Source organism: Triticum aestivum, chromosome 6B (assembly GCF_018294505.1).
Source record: "Triticum aestivum cultivar Chinese Spring chromosome 6B, IWGSC CS RefSeq v2.1, whole genome shotgun sequence".
NCBI classification, from domain to species: domain Eukaryota; kingdom Viridiplantae; phylum Streptophyta; class Magnoliopsida; order Poales; family Poaceae; genus Triticum; species Triticum aestivum.
The window spans coordinates 23,391,401-23,410,866 of NC_057810.1; the positions used below are offsets into that span (position 1 = coordinate 23,391,401).

Here is a 19,466-nt window from a genome sequence, read left to right on the forward strand (position 1 = left end):
CCATGGTTATACCCGAAGCCAAATCCAAGACCGCGGGCGCAAACGTCACCGCGAAAAATGAGCCATGGGTACTGGCTTCCCAAGTGGACCAATGCTTCTTCATTACCGACCCGCCAAAGCCCAGTCGCGTTGTCGTGAGGAGAGGCAAAAGGAAGATCATCGGAATGGATGGAGTAGCCAATGAGCAAGACTTCGACAAGTACGACAACCCGAGGATCGAACATGACGACGATGATGAAGTAGCAGCATACACCACAAGAAGAAGCAGGACCACCCTACCTAAAGGACGTCCGTTCCACAGAAGAACTCCATTTGCGAAAAAGAAGGGCAAGAAGATTGTGAACAGATAGCTAGCTAAGATCGATTGTATTTAAATCGTAGCCTTCATTTCTCGATTGTATTTCATGGCACTTTTTGAACTATCATGAATATTTTTAAATTTCATGGACACTCGATCTCGACCCCCCTCCATCTCGATCGCTATCCCACCTCGCCAGATCCGGTCCCCCTCGCCGCCGAGCACCCCCCGGTCCACCGGCCGCCGCCGCCGACCCCCCGCACCCTCGATTCCCCTACTCAACCGCCGCCACCGACCCCCCGCACCCCTCCCCTACTCAACCGCCGCCGTCGACCCCCCGCACCCTCCCCCGCTCCACCGGCATTACTGTTTGATGATATTTTAAAAAAAATTATTACTGTCTTATAAAAAAATATTACTGTTATGATTTAAACAAGTTTGAACATATTTAAACACAAATAAGTATCAAACATCATTTTAAATGCATAAAAAAAATTGTGGAGCCTGGGAATCGAACCCAGGACCTCTTGGTGTGAGAACTGGCTGCTGACCAATCAAGCTAGTAGAGGGAGCTTGATGTGGATCATGTCAGGTGGAAGATAACCTGTTGGCTCGAGCAGAAATCAAAAAAATAATACTAATGGCACACCAGGGCTAGGTGCGCCATTAGTATGGATGTACTTATGGCGCACCGAGGTGTGGTGCGCCATTAGTACTGTGCCGCCATCCATACTTCCTCCCCGGCCCAAACCTATCCCCTCTCTCTCCCTCGCCCTCGCCCTCGATCCCCTTCCCCTCTCCTCTCCCGACGCTGCTGCCCTGCCGCCTCGACTCCTTCCCGACGCCGCCCCGTCGTCCTCGTCTTCGCCGCGACGCCCCGGCTCCGCGACGCCACCCTCTCCTCTCCCGACGCCGCCGCGCCGCCGCCCTGTCGTCCTTGTCTCCTCGGCGCCGCTCTCCCCGTCGCCCCACCTCGTTGGACGCCATCGCCCCGCCGCCCTCGTCGCCGGTGGCCTCGACGCCGCCCCGACGCCGCCTCCACGCCTCGACGCCCGCCCCGCTCCTCCTCCGGCGCCTCTCCGCCCAGCCCAAGCCCATGGTCGCTCCGCCTCCACCTCCTCCGCCTCTGCCGTCGGACGAGGGCGCCGCAGCGTGGGCCCGTCGCGCGGCCGCGCTCTCGCTGCTGGGGCTCACCGGCACCATCGCCGCCACCGCCTTCAGCGACCTCTCCGACCTCCGCGACGCCGCCCTCGACCTCTCCCTCCCGGAGCTCCTCCCCGACCACCTCCCCGGAGCTCGTTCTCTGCCCACCCAAGGTACCGTCTGAATGCTCCTCCTCTATCACTGAATTTGTTCTGAATTAGCAGCAATAGATAGCAATAGTGCAGTTAGTTTGGTGGGGTTGAAACGAGGATTGGGGTCATGGAAGGAACACAAACATGATTAAAATCAGAGTGTTGATTAATTGGCAGCAGTGTGTGAGCTAATTCAGTAGGCAACAATAGTTAAAATTGCATAGATAAAATTGCAACAGGCCAACAGGCCAACATACGACATGTGTGTGGATGGGGAATACAAACAAAGGTTAAAATTGCATAGATAAGATAGAGCAGCAACATGCCAGTTTAACCTGTCATTTTTCAACAGTACTCAACTAGTCTAAGTTACTGAGCAAAGTTATACACAGCAGTCTAAGTTAGCTAGCCGATCGATTCCATGTGGCCAGAGATACAAGATTACTCAACAACATATCCTAGCAGCTAGAGGATGTTCGCGTGCATGACAAGGCTATAGGCATGCCGCATGCACCAGCCGTTAATTAGCACAAGCTGATCACGTCGTTGTATAACTCCTTTGTTATAGCTCTATTTGGTTCAGCTAGCTGTATCTAGGATTATCCATGCAACGAGTGGTCAAAACCAAGAAACTAAGAAAAACTGCACTTGCCAAACATCTCTATAGTTTTGCTAAAACTGAGAAAAACTGCAGTTTTTAGAAACCAAAGTATTCATTTCCCACACATTGGAATACCGAGGTTTTCAATTACCATGGTTTTGGAAAAACCGTGTTGCCAAACTAGGCCTTAGCAGTTAAGTCTTAACGTGGTTTGCATTCATTTGCAATTACACTTGTTTTTGCCTCCACTTGATGGAGCCGACAGCTTCCGTTTACCTGAAACGAGTCTTCTTGTTTTGCGGTGCTCATTTTTTTCTAAGTGCACTGCAGTACTAGCTAATTTTATGAAAATGTATCATGTCACTGTCCGTGACTCTCTCTTTTTAAGTCCACATTCTGTTGGTGGCTCGGTTAACTCCTAGGGTTTTAGCAGTTATGTATAAAAAACATTCTGATCCAGTATTGCTTGTAGTGGTTTGTCCAAAATGTTGAATGATACTGCTTGGAGATGCATATATTGTTTCACCTCTTCACATGCCAATGTATTTTCCATGTTGTGATGAAGGCCTTTTTTGCCTTGTCCACCCGAGAGGCCCTTGAGTTTGCTGGAATGTCGATTAACTTCCGTTCCAGCAAATTCGGGTACTCCATATGTCCTATTTTTAGCAAAGGTCATGCTGAAATTTTCCGTGAATTTTAGCATGACTTTGCTAAAAATAGGACATATGGGGTACTTGTCACTAATGTATGGGCCGGGGTACTTGTGACTAATGATGAAAGCTTAGGCTTTTAGGGTGCCTCGGCGTCGAAAAACCCTCAATGATAAAAGCTTAGCTTTTAGGATGCCTCGGTGTCGACAAACCCTAAATGATGAGACCATGATCTTGTTCCTTGACAATAACCAACTTTTTGACCAAACTTTGTTCCTATTTAGAGAGAAACATGGCCAACAACGATGAGGCCGGGGGTTCGGGCGGCAAGGCATTCTGGGAGCTGTCCCAGGAGATGGAGGAACAACCTCACTTGTATGAGGACGCCGCCTTCCCCACCGATCCTGAGACCACTGATGGTACCGCCGAGGATGACCCCACTGATGCCACCACTGATGGTGCCGCCGAGGATGCCACCACTGATGATGGCGGCGCACGCACAGATGGCAGCCAACCGAAGAGGCAACGGAAGGACCGGCGCCTGACCGTGCTCCGCACCCTCAAGGAGGAAGTTACTGAAGTGGACTCCGACGGGAATCCAACGGCGCCCGAACGAATAGTCAAGGGGTACTCGCTTCAGCTCGGGTGCATTCTCCGGAGCACCGTCTCGATCAACACCGAGAACCTGAGGCATCCTGACCGAGGGAATTTGCGCAACCTCCTCTTCACGAAGCTGCACGAACGATACAAGTTCCCCGCTGATTTTGAAAACACAAGCCTCAAAGGGAATAAAGTGAACAATGCTGCCCTCACGAAGATGAGCAAGGCCCTGTCTACTTGGAAAAGCAATGTGAAGAGAATGATCGAGAAAGGTGAGAGTTATGAGAAGATCAAGGAGAAAAATCCTTCGATCACCGAAGATGACTACAACGACTTCAAGATCAATTGCTCGAGCACCGCAAACTCCCAATCAAGTCAGTGGGGGAAAGAAATGCGGGAGCTGAACTTAGGGGAACACAAACTCGGTCCCGGCGGTTACAGAGTGGCGGAGCCTATATGGGACAAGGAGGACGCGGAGCGTGCCGAGCAAGGCCTACCGCCCCGCTTCGAGAAATACAGCGGTAACAAGCAGACCAGGAACTATGTCAGGGCCCGGTACAAGGAGGACCCGATAACAAAGGAGCTTACCACGGATCCGAAGACCAGGGCGCTTGAGCTTGTTCTGGTAAGGAATACACCCCTGCGTAATTAGCTCCATATGGTTGCATTCTAATTAATGAAGCCAAATTTCTAAATGGTTCACATTCCTTCCGCAGGCGACTAAAAGCAGTAGCGCGGGGTCGACTAAGAGCAACCCTTGGGACACCACTCTAAATAGGGCGTTGAGTGTAATGAAGAACAAGGATAAGCTCAGTAAGCCGATGTCAGCTGGTCGTGTGGCCGGCAAAGGCTTGTCCACAAAATGGGGGTCATACTATACCGTTGGTGTGCGGAAGGAGAAAAAGACCAGCTCAGAAAGCCAGGCGCGTGAGGTTCAAGAACTCAAGGCACAGGTGGCGCGGATTCCAGAGATTGTCCAAGAGCAAGTCCAACAACAACTCGGAGCGACGATCACCGCCATTGTGCCTACCTTGATCCAGGGGTTGAGTGCGTGGATTGCGGGCGGCCAACAGGGGCCGCCCCCGATTCCTAGCTTCACGGCCAGCAACTCACAGAATGCGATGGCGGGGCCATTGGTGTCTCCGGCGGAGGCGGCATTGGTGTCTCCGACGCCGGCACGGGAGCTTAATGCACCCGGGTGTACGCCGGCCGGCACCTCTGCAGCAAGCGGCCCCTCCGTCAACTGCATGCCCGCCGTTGGCGGTGCCTCGACATTAGCCGGGCTCGACGCCATCATCACGGTAACTAATTAAGCCTCTCTCGGTCGAGGACTTCATCTCCTTGCCTTTGACTGGGCATCCCTGATGCCCTACATGTTTTCGCAGGGCGCCGCCAACGTTCCGTGCAACTCCTGCACTTCGTGAACAACGAGTTGGTCGATGTCGCCAAGGGCAAAATCATTCAACCGGGCAACCCCTTGTTCCACGGTACCCAGATGCCACCCAACTTGTTTAGGGTTGAACTGGTTCGGGTGCTGCCAGGCTGCGACGAGTTGTTACCTCCGATTCGACCCGTCGGGGCCGACGATGATGATGTGATGACCCTCAGCGCCTGCCTGAGCTGGCCCCTGCTTTGGCCGAAGAGCCAGATTCATTTGGGGTCGGGGGACACCACCCCAAAGACAACACCGCCAGTCGTGCCGGCGCCAAGTCGGCCCCATGGCAAGACCGCCGCAACGGTGCCGGACATCCCTATGCCACTAGATCCAAACATGCATATGGCACAGGATCAGAACGACGACGACGATGATACATTTGGCAACGTCGGTCAGTACTTTGCCGAACATGGGTACGATGGCGACTTCATGGGGCCTCCTTCTCAAGAACCCAACCCAACAAAAGATGTGCGCGATCTAGCTGGTACCGCGGAGAAGCCAAGTTGCAACAGGCGTCGTCTGCCATTCAGCTCTCAGGAGACGCCTCCAGCTGCCGACTTCACCGAGCCTCAGATAGGCGAGGTGCGAAATATTATCAGCCCAAACACACTCAAGAAGGCGGTCTGTGAGCAGAACTCGGTCCCATTACAGGAGAAGAAGAAGGCACGCAAAAGAAAGACTAACAAGGGTGCGAGCCAGCCGGCACCGAGTACGATCCGTGCTCAGGACGGGCCACCTTCACCTGAGGATATCTCGAGGAGGGTGCATGTGGCGGGTAGGGCGATGCTACCGACAAATATGCTCAATGCTGCAACCGGTGCTATGCGGAGTCTGCATGACAGTGTTCTTTCTTTGGAGAAGCGGCGTCTCAGAGAGAAGGATGTGGCATACCCGGTTTTCGCGGCCAAGGTGCCAGAGGGCAAGGGCTTTGTGGATAACTCCATCGGGCGTACGATCGTCCTGCGGTTTGATGACATCCACGCTATGATGAACCTTCATCCGCTGCACTACACCTTCGTTCGGCTATTTTCGCTGAGTATGGAGATGCGGATCATTCGCGACAAGACCCCGGACATCGTGATAGTCGACCCCTTCTACATGCGTGCCAAGATCTTGGGCAGCGCTGGGGACCGGCAAGTCGCGAGTTCTTACCTCGAAGGCGTCATTCTGGCAAACCAAGATAAGGATAACTTCCTCGTGCCTTACTTTCCTGAGTAAGTCCTCCCCTCAACCGGCCCGTAACATATGAATTCTTAGATTTCGATCGTTTTTCTTTTAACATTCCGTGTTTTCTGCAGTGACACACATTGCACGCTCATCCTCCTAAGCCCCAAATATTCCATGGCCACGTATTTCGACCCGGACCGTCAGTCGAACGTAGACTACACAAATGTCAAGAAGGTTCTTGATGATGTTCTCCCCGGCTACGCCAAATCTGGAGGCACCTTCACCAGGCCTATTCGTAAGTACGGCAAGCACGTGTTCTCCCACAATACGAATGTTCTGCTGCGTCAAGCAGCCGCCTGGCGGTCAGAAGGGTGCCTACTACGCCATCCATCACATGCGGGCGATCGTACGGGACCATCATCAACTTCTGCTACCGAGTAAACTCAAAGATTGGGCCGCGAGCGTGTCGGCAATCCAGGACGCGGACATCAGACAAGAATTCTTTCGCATCCAGTCGGAGTTTGCGGAAATCATCCATCAAGATGTCCTTCGTACCTCGGGGCAGTTCTACCTCAGAAATCAACCGTCCAACAGTGACATCGACACAATGCTACAAATGCAGGCTGACAACGCCCGTTCTTTCATGACTCCCACGATAGACGGCGGCTTCATCCACGCTCCGGTCCCTTGAGTCGAGTCGAAAGCAGTGATGCTGTGTCTAGTTCTGAAACATCGATTGGCTCATGTTGTAATTAAACTTTAATGAACTTGTAGTATGTCTCTTTGGTTTCGAGAGTCGTTCAACTTAGATGTAATCGATGCTATTAATGTCTTGCTTTTCTCTTCCGATCGTTCTGTTGCATACTTATATATTGCTTATGTATTGTCTGTGAATTGGTACTAACGTTTCGTTTGGCTAGTGCATAGCGATGCCGTCGTATGTCGTGTACAAGGGTAAGGTTCCCGGAGTCTACGACGACTGGGAGGAGTGTCGGAGACAGGTTCACCGATTCAGCGGTAACAGTTACAAAGGGTACACCACTAGGGCCGAGGCCGAATCTAGATACGCCCGCTATCTAGCGGGAGAGGGGAGGGAGCGTTGGAGGAACCGGATGAAGACGAGTTTCATCGTGATGATGCTCATCGTGATGACCGCAGCTCTCTTCTATGTGATGGTAGTTTAGATGATCGATATCGACTTGTAATGTGAAGACAAACTCGCTACTCGCGGTCTCGAGACTTGTAATATAATGTTCTATCTTTGTTCGGTCTTTTCAATTCGGAGACTAATATGATGAATTGTATTCAGAGACTAATATGATGAATTGTATTCAGAAACTAATCTTCTATTGTATTCGATGAATCTGTTGTTGATGTGTGCTGTCTATATTTTGTCCAATTATACATTTTGTAACCTGTGCAAAAAACAGAAAATAAAAAAAAACCTAATATTCATACTAATGGCACATCACATCACAGTGCGCCATTAGTATGCCAAAGGATACTAATGGCGCATCATTAAACAGTGCGCCATTAGTATGCCAAAGTTACTAATGGCGCATCTTGATGTTGTGCGCCATTAGTATGCCAAAGCACCTGGGTATACATGGCCCCCTGGGAGGCATACTAATGGCGCACTGTTGTATATACTAATGGCGCATCCAGTGGTGCGCCATTAGTATACCAGATACTAATGGCGCACCAGTGGTGCGCCATTAGTAAAATATACTAATGGCGTGGCACTAATGGCGCACCACTAATGCGCCATTAATGGCCAAATTAGGTGCGCCATTAGTAGGCCTTTTCCTAGTAGTGTGGGATAGACAAGGTTGCTTCTTCGTGGACCCTTCGTGGGTGGAGCCCTCCGTGGACTCGCGCAGCCGTTACCCTTCGTGGGTTGAAGTCTCCATCAACGTGGATGTACGATAGCACCACCTATCGGAACCACGCCAAAAACATCCGTGTCTCCAATTGCGTTTGAATCCTCCAAACCCTTCCCTTTACTTTCTTGCAAGTTGCATGCTTTAATTTCCTCTGCCTATATACTCTTTGCATGCTTGCTTGATTTGTGTGATGATTGCTTGACTTGTCCTAAGATAGCTAAAATCTGCCAAACTCTAAAATTGGGAAAAGGTTAAGTTTTTAATTGGTCAAGTAGTCTAATCACCCCCCCCTCTAGACATACTTCAAGGTCCTACACTAGCGCATGGCTAAAGCGTGCCGGTAATGTCAAAAGAGGTCGGGATAGACCAAACTTGACATGGGAGGAGTCCGTAAAAGAGTGATCTAGAGGACTGGAGTATTACCAGAGAACTAGCCATGGACAAGGGTGCGTGGAAGCTTGCTACCCATGTGCCAGAACCATGAGTTGGTTGCGAGATCTTATGGGTTTCACCTCTAGCCTACCCCAACTTGTTTGAGACTAAAGGCTTTGTTGTTGTTGTTGTTGTTGTTGTTGTTGTTGTTGTTGTTGTTGTTGTTGTTGTTGTTGTTGTTGTCCAATCATCTATCTGGATTATTTGAGCCACAAGATCATGTGTCACTCTCAAAATGCGGCCAGCCCTTCACATATCAAAGAGATCAAACTATATGACAATGTCAATAGCACACCAGCTCAAAAAGATGGTGGTGTCGTCAAATTAGCTATGTGTCACAGTATCAGTGACGAAGCCAGGTTTACCAGAATGAGTGTACAGAGTTCAAGATTTTATAAATTCCCTAGCTATTTTCCAATTTGAATGTATTTTATATACTTAGTTTATGATTTCTTACCATGAATTGGTGTACATATCCCATGTCCGCTTGTGGCTCCACCCATGCACAACATGCTAAGAGATAGGTGCTTCAACAAATAGATATAACGGTCCTAAAACGAAACAAAAAATGCCAACACCTCATTGGTTCTAGTATCGTTCCAAATGGTAAATGTCATAGGAATTTCACAGCAATACTCATGATTGGGGGATTTTGCGAAGGCAAGTCACACGTGGATGACCCAGGTTCGGGCCCCTATTCTAGGGGTAACATCCTACTCCTGCTGGATGTTTTCTGTCGTATGAACAGAATGGTTACAATAAGGGGTTGACGAGTGATGACTGTGGATGGCGTGTCTGCTAGAGACTTCGTATATCTGTCTTCGCCTCTTCTAAGATCTCGAGCCATCCTTCTTCTACATGAGACAACGAGGATGTAGAGTACAATGGCTGTTATGAGCCATGATGATGGTCGTTACTAATGGAATTACCCCCAACGCCATAATGGCTCCACTTATTGACCACACCTGCTTCAGTCAGATGGACGCCATGACGTTTATTAGCTTGATGGACTTTAAGATGCCGACCCAACCGAGTGACTCTCCTGATGTGGACTCGGGTTGTTCAAACCTGCTAGGTCGAATCCTTGTCATGGGCCTACCCTGGGGGGATCCCGCCGTCAGTAGCCCCCAAGTCCTTCAAGGTCTCGGGGATGGTGTTGATTCCTTGATTGAGGAAGGTTCTCCTTGAAGAACCAACTGAAATAGTCGCCGCACCGCTTGATGAGAGCCCTTGATGGTCTTGAAAAGTACCTGAAAAGGTATATACTGTTTGTAGTAAAGACTCGCTGATACCTAACACACTCGCCTAAGAGCTTTGCTTAAGGCTTGTAGGGAAGCGTATCATAAATTCCAAGTGATCCTTGAAGAACTGGGCTTATCCGAGTGGGTCACTGTCGGTTGTTGACCTAAGGAGGTTCATTCTTTCGATCTTCATTTTCAGAACCGAGTTGTCGGACTTAGGCATTTGGTTGGGAAAACAACTAGTGCCGTTGGGGAAGATGAGTCTGTTGTTTTGTGTTGGCAATGCCAAGTGATGTGAGACTTGAGGGAGCGGATCATGGACGCCATCTTTCGAGGATAGCTTGTGTCCGAGCGGATGCAACCATTGAAGAACCGGGTGTGTATTTAAATTATGTTGTGAGCGGAGTCAAAATCATGTTGGATCCACCAACCGCCAACGACACTGTCTGAATTGGTCAAGCTTCAGTCAAAGGGACTTCTACAACGCACAAAGGGCCGCGACTGTCAGACGGATCACTTTAATGTCTCATCGACTATGCACAAGTAATGCGAGCAATCAAGAGGATGCCACCCAGGGCACTGCCCCAAGAAGCTCCTCAAATTCCCATGCGAGGCATGTGGCATGGTTGCAGCCTCGGCAACCGACTGGACGGGATACGTCGGGAGGATGAGGGGCGGATGGAGAGACTTGCCTCCATCCGAATGGGCCCGTCGAAGGATTTGACCCGGAGGAGGGTGCCCAATGAAGAGGTAGTGTCGAGCCCACGGGAGAGCGAGCATGTACTTCACAAGCCATTCATTGACCGAGGTATGTCCCTGACCCTACACGATTTCGTGCGAGGGCTCCTCTTCTTTTACATCATTGAACTCCACCATCTAAATCCGAATGGAGTCTTGCACATTGTATGTTTCACCATGTTGTGTGAGTGCTTCCTAGGCATCCATCCGCATTGGGGTCTCTGGAAGTGGATCTTTGTCGTGAAGCCGCATACAATGGAGAAAGGTGGGAGGATGTCGGTTTGTGAGGGAACCGGTGTTCAACTTGTGTCGCAACATGTTTATTTCTCGCTCATGTTCTCCAACACTCACAAGCTCTGGCAAGCCGACTGGTTTTACATCCAGGATGTGCGCACACAAGCTGGCCACAAGACCTCCCATGAGCTCGATTGGCTGGAAACCTCAGTTGACAAAGGAGAGGCATGAAGCCAAGCTCTTGATGGAGAGGATTCGGGAGCTCAATAATCACAGACTCACTAGGGTCGATATGATCATGACTTTGGTTGATCGACGCATCCAACCCCTCCACGCGAGAGCTCACCCGATGTGGGAGTACTCAGGCACCGATGACTCCACTCGGACGTCCCCAAAAGATTCCAAAGACAAGCACTCCTTTGCTTGGACGGAGAGCAAGACCAATGAGCACGAGAAGCTCCTCCTAGTGGCACCAGTACCGGCCTTCGGCTTTGATAACCAGCCTCCCGATGTAAGTTGGTTGAAATCCTCAAGTAAAATTTCTTCTATCTATTTCTCACACTAAATACATATCTTCACTTCACAGGATTTCTTATCCTTCCCTCCATACAGCCCATTCCCGAGGGCGGTCAGGCTGCATAGATGCCTCAGCTGGGGGTCGTGTTTGATGATAAAGGTTATGTGGTGCGCGAAGAGGAGATGATGAAGGCATGGATTAGTTGCTCGGCCTCTTAGACGATCACAATTCCGAAGAGAAGGGTGGCTACAAGGTTACTAGATCGGAAACGTCTCAGCCAAGCCCAACGGGACACAGGGAGAGCCGGATCCTAGCAGACGCACGTCGCGCCGACAAACCCCAAGACGCAAAATCATGCGCCCTCACCAACAATCCCCGGGTCGGATGCACTAGCCGGCGTGTGTAGTGAAGATGCTCGAACGAGGACCCTACTTTTCGGTACTTGTGTTGATTTAGATGTTTGCTGAAGTTGTGGCTGGCTGAAATTGCAGTGTCCAGTTGCACCTGTGCATCATGGGGGTCGATCGGGACAATACCCTATGCTCCAGGACCACATAAGCATAGGTGCTCCAGCACGAACACTGCTGTTGGATCTAGATCCAACAGTCATATAAAGATTCATGAGACCTCAACATAGTTATCAAACTCCTCGGGGGTTTTTGCGAAAATTCACGAGCTATCTTCATGAACATTGGATCTGAGATCACACAGTCTTGATTTCGTCCAACTCTTTTATTCTGATCTGGCGGTAGCCTAAATAGGCATCCTCTTAGCCAGTCATGGAATCAATCACATGGTCGATACGGGGCAGAGCAAATGGATCCTTGGAGCACGCCTTTTTCAAACAGTTGGTAATCAACATACATGCGCCATGTTTGGTTCTTCTTGGGAAATATGACTGGGTTTGCTAGCCAATCCGGGTGGAAGACTTCTCAGATGAAGCCGACTTTGAGCATTCAGGTGATCTCTTCATTGATGGCTCTGCACATGTCTTCCACGAAGCAACGAAGGGTCTGCTTTACCAGCTTCGCCCCTTAATGACGTTGAGTTTGTGCTCGGCAATGTCCCTTGGGACCCTGCATGCCAGGACGAAAATGTCCTAATTCTCACGGAGTTCCTCCATGAGCGCACTTTCCTTGGGCAAGAAGATTGGTGGCAATTTGCGCTGTCTTCAATGAGTCCTCGGGATGGACTCGAACCTTCTTGGTGTCCTTGCCAACTAGAAGGAGGACTTGGTGGTCAGCTTCTTGTTTGATGGAAGCTTCTCGGCATCAGCCTCCTTCTGGATCTCAACCAGCTCCTCAGTCACAATCAAGGTCTCGATGATGGACGCATTGGCGTCATCGCATTGATTAGAATGCTTAGGGTTGCCCGAGTGTTATGCCCGGCCTATCCACTAGTAAGCAAAACTAGGTGGTGGTGTAGGAGATATGCCCTAGAGGCAGTAATAACAATTATTTTGTATCTCCAAAGTTTGTAATGAATGTTTAGCTTCCATGCTATAACTGCAATGATTCTCAAGTCTACAATATCCACGAGGCTCGGAGGAAAACTCATGTGCACGTGTGGTATACTAAACGGTAAAATGTATTCCTAGTCTTGCCTCTAAGACTGGCTCATGTATTGCATGATGATCATGTTTTCCTGATCATGGGCATGTCTATGCTGGCAATTATGAGGGAACAATGTTGGTAGGACACTTGTGTTGAATCGACCCATTTTGATTTTATGCTATGAGATACATTCCTCACAAGTTAATGGTTAATAACACAGAGAAGTTAATGTTTGCATAATTCCCTAGACCATGAGAGTATCGAGTTCCTTCATACTTGCTTCATGAACTTTGGGGTTTGTTAAACGTCATCCGTAATTGGGTGGCTATTACGGCGGCTTACGGGTTCACAGAAAAGTATGGCAAGTAACAAGATAGCTCAAGATTGGGATTTGCTCCTCCGAAGATGGAGAGATTTACTCGGGCCCTCTCGGTGTAACGGTATCCATCATCGTCTGGCCAGACACATTGTGATTTGATCACTGGGATGCCGGAACAAGGAAACGAGAAAAGAGAACAAAACTGGTAACGAGGTAACTTGCATGCTGGACAAATTGTTGATCCACAGGAATGCAATAAATCTCACCTCGGGTGTTTGTGACATATCGCGATGCAACAGGAATAGCTCACGGCAACTGGAGGTTCACTCGAATATTCATTCGTGTGGGTATAGGGGTCAATATGGGTGTCCACGGCTCCGATGTTGATCATTGATCGGAAGGGGTTCCGGGTCATGTCTATACTTCACCGAACCTATAGGGTCACACGCTTAAGGGTCATCTATCTGCTGAATACTAGACAGGGATTCTGAGAGAAAATCACCGAAAAAGTTTCGGACACCGGAAAGGTTTCGGACAGCGGAATTGTACCGTAGAGAGAGGTCATCAGATAAGTTTCGATGATACCGAAAAGTTGTTTCGGGATATACTATTAAGTCAAATTGGTTTCAGCACATGCCTGATAATTCTTGGAGGGTGCCAGAATAATTCTAGAAACTTTTTGGAATTTTCTGAGATAAAGACCGGAAATGTTCCGGAGCTGCCGGAGCCACTTTAGATGCGTTTTGCAGATGAAAATCACTAAACCGGAATTGTTTTGGAACATGTTGAAAATTATTTTAGTGGGTACTGGAAATGTTATTAGCCGACATAAATATTTTCAGTTGGAACGGACACTGAAAAATGTCGTCGTGAATAGTGAAAGTGCTTTTTGGGATATTTATGTAAAGCCACCTTTTTGGACTTTGTCAAAGTTCTAGAAGGAAGTGGCTTACAAGGGAAGAAACCCCATTTGGGGGGGGGGGGGGCCCTAGGGGTGGCCAGCCATGGGTGGTGGAGCTCCTTGGAGCTCCACATGGCATCCCATTTTGACCTTAACACCCTCATGTGTGACCTAATGCATGGGGTTTTTAGTAAAATTGTGGAGGCACACTACCCCTTGGCTTTCCTATAAATAGAGGAGGTGAGGGCTGCCATCTCTTCATCCCTTGCTCTCATACACATGCTATGCATTATCTGGCTTCTTCTCTCCGTCCCACGAAAAGAGTTTCGTAGAGCCGTAAGGCTGTCTGGGTTCCGGCAGGAACTAGTTCTGAATGGCGAAGCCCTGCCGGATAGCTGACACCGTATGTGTGCAACCCCGTAGAGAGATTGTAGTTTCGATCTTTTTCCCGAGGGGCAGTTCGAGTGTCTTCCCGAAGGGCTGCCCGAGTCTCCATTCGAGTTTCGACGGTCCTCCCGAAGGGCTGTCCGCAACATCGTCCGGGGGACTGTCCGACCGCCTCCCGAAGGGCTGTCCGGAGAGGGAGTACATCCTCGTGGTTGGAAGGTTGTAAATCGTAGCTGCGGGGATCTGCACCGACGATCTACACCGACTATTCTTCCGCTGCGCTTCGAGTCGGTACGGATCAGATCAAACCTTGTATGCAGTCTTCATAGTGGTCCTGGGCGCGCTCGCTATATCGAATTTTTTTTTTCTATTGCGTTCCCCTACAGGTGGGACATCTCTTGGAGACTGGTCCCACATGGAAGTCACTGGATGCAAGGCTACATATACAACAAGGGAACCACATGAGAAGGCAGGGAATGAATGACTGAAACTTCTGAAGCTCCTTACCTCCTCTTTGTATTCCTCACATCTCCTTGGTGATTTCTCATCCCAAATCCTCATTGTATCTTCAACTTGAATCAACGATTGGTATTGAATCCGTCTGTCCATCCCATATTCGTACTTGGGTCATGACACCGAGATCATGATCACCCTATTAGGGCTTGGCATCTTGAGCTTGAGGTAGACATAGCAAAGCCTAGCCATTAACTTGGCATAACAAGACAGCCCAGGATGGCGTGGTAGCCACTCTGAAGGTTAACCACCTCAAAGCTAAGGATCTTGAACCAAAAGTTGTCATCGTCGCCGAATACGACCTCCATGGCCTCTCCAACTGAAGGCGTTTCATGATGCTTGGATGGCTTCTCCTTCATGTCATGGAACTTGCAGGGCTGATCAATGATCTCATCAAATGATAGCTTCTAAAATTTGCTATACTGCCACTAGTGGATATGCTGCATATTGTCGTCATGGTTGGAATCAGAGCGATCCTTCTTCCTAGAGGGTTCGACATTCGCCTTGCCTTTGTCCTGAGCAGTCGGGACCTTTGAGCATATGGTTTCTTCACCGATGGTGTACTTGTTGGCAATCTCTATGAGCCGACCCATGGTCAGCACCTCGCTGCAGGCAGCTTCTACCTCAGGTGCTCATAGGTAACTCCCTGCTTGAAGGCCTGAATGGCCTGCGGCTCTATGACGTTCTCAGTGCAGTTGCGAAGACGGGACCAGCGATTGATGTATTCACGAATGGGCGCTCCGTCCGTCTGGAAGCAATTTCAAGGATTTTCACACTTTGTCGGGCCCTTGCGTACGTGTCCTCAAAGTTCTTGAGAAAGGTATCACGTAGGTCATCCTAGTCATAAATTTTGTCTGCTAGCAAGTTGTTAAGCCATGATCACGCCTAACCCTCCAGCATCATGCGAAGATTACGGAGGGCAACATGCTCTTTGCCTCCACCAATGTTGCTAGCAAGCCAAGTATCTAGAATTACTCTAGAAAAGGCTCGATCCATATGCGCCAACTGAAGCACATAAAATCAAGTGACCTAAGCCGGACGACCAACCAACCTCATCTCCAAGGCGATTGGTACACACGTTGGCCACTCGGATAGCCTCAATGTCATCCCACGCGTCGCAAGGTCCTGGTCCCCGGCCCCGAGGAGGGCAAAGTCGATGTCGCTCCGTGGGGATTCAATTGCTGTCGTCGGGCGCATTAGGGCGGCAATTGTTGGATCGACTTGGATTAGACGAGTCCAAGGTGATGCACTATACTGACCTGGAAGCCAATAGGCATTGTGATGACATGGCCATGTTCTAGTGCTCCACGGTTACTCACAGCAATGCAACGAGTCAAAGGAAGTTGGCGAGCGCACAACGGCTTCTTGGCAGGTGTACGATGAATGTGCGTGCCCTCTGTCTCCTGGCTTGTCATGGAGCCACGAACCCATAGCAGGCGCGTCTGCCGTGTCCCACACGCCAACGCCGACGGCAGCTCACACTCTTGTGTGTCGAGGGCCGCTCTTTCCTCAGTGAGACGTTACTTCTCAGCAAAAACAACCGTGCGTGAGGCCTTGACATCCTTTTTTGTTTCCTAGTCGCCCTCGACGAGGGTATGCATGATCATCCACCGCCTCTCAGGACGCTGAGTCTGTCGCAGCCGCGCCAACATTGTTGTTGGTCGTGTACACCTCCGCCACGAAAGTGGGAACTATATGAGCTCTCATGCCCGCCAGACTCAGAATCCGAGAAGGGCAAAATGAAGTTGGAATTGACCATGCCAACGAGCTGGGAAGCAGCCTTGTCGGCGTGCATCGCTAGTGGAGATCCCACGGAATGCCTGAGACTCGACCCCGCCAGTCAGAGCGGATAAGATTGTTGAAGGCACATTATGTCGGATCGCTTGGCGATGAAGTGCATGCTCTCAGCAAAGGTCATCATGCCCTCAAGAAGCACTGCAGAGGCAGGATGCATGCAGAGTCATCAGCGACGAAATGGAACATATCAAAACGCACAAGCTGCCCGGGCCTAAGCCCACCGCCGATTGCCAGAGGGGATCCAAACTAGACCACTCCTCCAGCGCGTGCTTGCCCCACAATGGGCGCCAATTATCGCGGGGATTTCATGGAAATACTCATGATTTGTGGATTTTGTGAAAGCGAGGCGCACCTGGATGATCTAGGTACGGGATTTCACACATAAGAGGTTTTACCCAGGTTCCGGCCTCATGTTCTGGAGATAACACCCTACTCCTAGAACAATGGTTGTTAAGCCTTGTACAATGCAGGGTGCTTATGGGAGGTGTTTAGAAAAATAAACCAAATTTTCTAAGCATTAGTGCTTATTTATAGAGGATAGACACTTAATTAAGCACCCCTCATATAGGGACAAACACCGGTCCTTGAACAAAACCAGGTTTATTTTACAAAGCACCTCCACTAAGCGCCTTGCATTGTACATGGCGTTATGAGCCATGATGATGGTCGTTACTAATGGAATTACCCTCCACGCCAAACAATTCAACAAAGGAAATATATTAATATCGCGAAGATGTCAATTACACCCTGTCTTTGTACCAACAAGATTCCCAAAGGCATCCAGGATACACACAGCAAAAAAGGAAAATAAAAAGAACAGAAGAAAAAAAGACTCCGCGATGGTGGTCAATCACTAGCATCAACAACACTCTAACCACCACCGAAGACAATACTCAGATTACAAAAGAGGTTCTCCAAAAGCAACGCCTCCAAGAAGGAAATAATGCACAAGCGTTGTTGTTGCACGATCGAAGATCTTGGGTTTTCACCCTCGAGAAAATCCGAGTTCACCCAAAAATAATGCCTTAAACAAGGCCATTGCCAGATACAACCAATAAAACCCAAACCTTGGGTTTTCACCATTGGAATCGAGACTCGGTACTCGAGGAGCACCACCAAAAATGCAGCCCTCCAGTGTTGCCACCCCCACTTGCCGAGGACGCTATTGCATGTCACCAAACACCTGGCACCTGGCACAGAGTCTTCATCGCATCCAACACACCCTTCCACCAAAGCTTCAAGACCCCAATCGCAGCTGCCATGACTTTCCCCACTCTATCAATGCATTGGGAATCTTGACTTAGACATGTCTCATGACACCAATAAGAAATCCAAGCTTCGCGCCGCGCCCTCTTGAGGCCGCGTTGGATGATAATATGAGCGCGCGTGACCGGAGCCTTTTCAATAAAGTTATCCAGGGACGACATACGCCAATCCATGTAGATCTCCTACGGGGAATACCGGAACTCATCAGCGGCCAGATCCAAGAGGTCGACATCTGGCAGAAAGACGACTTGGTAAAAGAAGAGCGCTAGGGCCAAACCATTACACGATCCCATCAAGCCACTAACCGGCCGCCGCCGCCCCAAAACATCGTCGCTGGAGAAGCCGTAGCGGGCGACGCCGCCGCAGGCGGCACCGCCGCCCTCGAGATCGACGCCTCGGAGGATCTACCACCGCCGCCTCGCTGCACGGGCCAGATCCCCGTGCAATCCGGATACCGACGGCTAGCAGGACCCGGCCGCCGTCAGATCCGACAGACTAGCTGCGGCCAGACCATACGTGGGCAAGGCCCCTAACCTGGCCCGAGGCACAACAGTGGGAGCCCGATGAAGCGGCCGATCTACCGAAGTGCCACCACGAGCGTCTGAGTCACCAGATCGAGACGAACAGGGACCAGCAGCGCGTGGAGGCCGGGAGGCGCCCCGGGATCAAGTGGAGAGGTGAGCAGGAGAAGGAAGGGACGCAGGCGGCGAGGGAGGAGTTCCGTGAGTACGCTCGCTATGGCGGTGGCGGCGAGTCATCCGGTGAGTCGCAAGAGCAACCCATGAGACCAGGACGAGTTGGTTGTCGCGCGAGCGACTGAGGATCACCTCCACGCCATGATGTTGTCGTGAAGGCACCATTGCTGATGTCTCCATTTATTGAACATGCATGGTTCAATCAAATGAAAGCCACGTCATTTATTAGCCAGATGGACTTCAAGATGCCAGCAAAGCCGTGTTATTTTCTGCATGCACACTCGAGTTGTTCAAACCAGCTGTGCCGGATCCTTGTCATGGGCCTACCTAGGAGGGATCCCGCCGTCACCAAGTGTGTGTGCATTTGTTAGGATGTATTATGATCATGGAAATATTTCTAATAAAATGGTAAGTGCACCTAAGTCTAACTAATGAAGGCCGCCAAAAATCTCAATGGCAGTTTTAATCAAGTCTAATTTCATAAGAAAATACATGACCCTAGAATTCTATTTGCACAAGGCATGTTACACAACACACTAGTGGTTGGGGTGCTCAATTGCACGCCGCCTGAGATGAAGGTGTGCGCTCGTTTCTCCATCTCAAAGAAAAAAGGAAAAAAAAAAAACTAACCTCCATCTCACAAAGAAAACAACTCACCTCAACCAACCAGCAGATGACATGTGGCCCTCACATCCACCTCAAAAAGAAAAGAAAAGAAAAGCCTCACTTCCATCTTAAAATAAATAAATAAATAAACTATTCTCATGAAAAAAAATCATTCCCACCGCAACCAACCAGCAGATCCCACTTGACATGGCTGGTTGCTCACCACCTAGGATCTTGGATTGAGCGGAACAATTTGATTCTAGCAAGAATCAAAGGGCTAGTTTGGGAGAGCTCCAACCCTTTGATTCTTGAAGGATATCAAGTACGTAGGCTAAAAT

General features: G+C 49.7%; 1 pseudogene; it reads right to left on the reverse strand.

Moving 5' to 3' along the window:
* LOC123138658 (serine/threonine-protein phosphatase 6 regulatory ankyrin repeat subunit A-like) overlaps positions 1–19,466 on the reverse strand; it is a 43,315-nt pseudogene that overhangs the window by 21,035 nt on the left and 2,814 nt on the right.